General features: G+C 43.4%; 1 long non-coding RNA gene across 1 annotated transcript in view; it reads right to left on the bottom strand.

Annotated features, from left to right (window-relative positions):
* The window catches only part of LOC119324737, a 4,940-nt gene extending 3,770 nt beyond the window's left edge, over nt 1-1,170 (bottom strand). The window contains exon 1 of the long non-coding RNA XR_005157129.1: nt 868-1,170. This is a non-coding gene — a long non-coding RNA (uncharacterized LOC119324737). The remainder of the gene's footprint in view (nt 1-867) is intronic.
* Nucleotides 1,171-2,479: the final 1,309 nt, after the last annotated feature.

The raw sequence follows: 2,479 nt of genomic DNA, 5'->3' as shown, positions 1-2,479 counted from the left end.
CTCCGCTAGCTCCGCCACTGGCAGTAGCTGTAGTGGTGTGCATATTTACTAAAAATCATTTGTTATATACAGACATAAATCATGAGATTTACTAAAATAAACAGAGATAATCAACAAAAATAAGCAGGGATGATCATGGTAAGAATTCAGCATGATATATACATGCATGAAACAGATTAAGCGACCATTATGTTGGAAACTAAATATGTAAACAAGACCAAAAATCCATCAGACCACTACGTTGCTTTGCTGTGCTGATGCTTAGTAGTACTCCCTCCGGTCCTTTTTACTCTGCATATTAGGTTTGTCTGAAGTCAATCTCATCCAACTTTGACCAAGTTTATATAAAAAATTATTGACATTTACATAACAACACCTATATCATTAGATTCATCTCGGAATATATTTTCATATTATATTTATTAGATATTATAGATGCTAATAATTTCTAATATAAACTTGGTCAAACTTAGCTAAGTTTGACTTTCGGCAAATCCAATGTGCAGAGTAAAAAGGACCGGAGGGAGTACCAGAATCTGCTAATTTATCCATCATACCATCACCATCGCTAGTTTACTGAACCAGCACTACAATCTGCTGATTTATCCAGCACTACAATCTGCTGATCCAGTACTACAATCTGCCAATTTATCCTCCTAGATCCATTAGAACATCACCATCACTAATTTATTGCAATCTCGCCAGGTTGGGGTAGGGTCGACGAGGGGCAAGAAGAGACGGTCGGAGGGAGACGGCGTTCTTGGCGAGCTCGCCCGTAGGACAAGGCGAATGGAGGGTGCACGGGAGGTGGCAGCCATGGCGATGACTTACCTCCGTGAAAGGAGGGGAGGGGCGGCGAGGACATACCGTCGGGGCGAAGGCCAGTATGAAGGAGGAGGTACGCCGGCGTCGAGGCGTCGGGCGGCGGCGTCTTGAGGAGGAGTCGGGCGGCAGCACGTTGAGCGGGCGGCGGGCAGGCTCGTCTCCTCCAAATCCCCGAGTCCCCCCTCGAGGGCTCTGAACCACGTGGAAACGAGGGATCTGAGGGGGATTTGAGGGATTGGGCCGTCGAAACCCGGCGTATCAAATGAGCCCTCGTGGTTTCGCGAGGTTTCCGGGCCACGCGAGGAAATTCCGCTCAAATCCCCTCCGATCCACTCCTACCAAATGAGTCCTGATGGTTTATTATAAAACTGAAGAAAAAAAAGCCTAGAAAACAACTTCAATATAATTAAATATATGTAACTACAAAAATCTTGAAATGATTTTTGTAATAGGAACCTCTAGAATCTTTCCTGTCACATGGGACCCACTCATCAATGGGTTGCTTTTTTCCCTCCCATACATCAAATTTTCAACCGGCCACCGGCAGCAATTCTAGAAATTTAAGTGACAACGATCATGTACTTTATAAATGCTATGTTTTATATGTGGAATTGAAAAATCTCATAAAATTATGATCATAGTGATGCAAGGTCTTTGGTAGTTCGTGTTCTTACGTGTCCAAGAGGTCTCCACGTTCATTTTTCATTCGTAGCTGTGAAATCGAAGTTACGATGTCGTCGGCAAGATCATGTGCATACATGATTCAAAGGTACTTGTCCGCCGAATGCTGCGTGTGAAGCTCACCATTCAAATCAAAATTGCCTAGTTGCTGGCGCGCGTTTAATCAACTATTGGCATGGGCCAGAGTGAGACTCATGCCACATTGTGATGATCACTCCGCGAGTGGTCGCTTGCGATGGAGTTGGTGTCAGCCACTAGATCAACAGTGGTATGTGATTCATAGTGACACTTGTCTTATCAGTTACTATGTGTTTGCAAGCGCTCAGTTAAGGTTGTCATGCTTCACGGCAGCCGAATTTGAACAGTTGTAATCTTATGTTTCACTTGGTTTTTCTTCAATTAACCAAGCACTGCTCTCATGCTCAATTTACAGATCGAGGTCATTGGACTTGGGCTTAAAACTAAACTACTTTCATTTACAACCTACAAATGATTTACTTAGGGGCAAAAAAGATCCGGTGCACATCATAAAATGCATACATCAAGAAAACATAACTCTGGACCTTTGTGCGATACATCAGAACCCAAAGCTCAAAACAAGTCCGTCCGTTTTTTATGGGCAAAGGTAAGAATCAAAGAAGGTCGTTTTAGTCCGTCCCTTTCTCTAGTTTGTACCTACAAGCGTAGTTGAGCTGCTTAGTTTCAATTTCCCAGTAAATAAAGCAAATAAAAGTAACTAGCTAGTGCGAAGCTCGTTAACTGACAAACGTCCAGCCGTGGTCTCTGACCTTTTACCCCCCGGCTCGCCTTCCCGTTTTTCCCATGTTTTACGCTTTAATCCGAGTGTCTTCTCTTACCTTTAGTTAACTACTACTAGTAGGAGTATAAGAGATAGGTAATGGCCATTGGCCGGTCCCTATCAAAGTACCAAGGACCACGTAGATGGTGATGTTTTACTCGGAAGAAAACACAT

The sequence above is a fragment of the Triticum dicoccoides genome, chromosome 6B, assembly GCF_002162155.2.
Source record: "Triticum dicoccoides isolate Atlit2015 ecotype Zavitan chromosome 6B, WEW_v2.0, whole genome shotgun sequence".
In the NCBI taxonomy this organism is placed as follows: domain Eukaryota; kingdom Viridiplantae; phylum Streptophyta; class Magnoliopsida; order Poales; family Poaceae; genus Triticum; species Triticum dicoccoides.
Note: the sequence above shows the minus strand (reverse complement) of the source record. Positions and strands in the feature narration are given on the sequence as shown.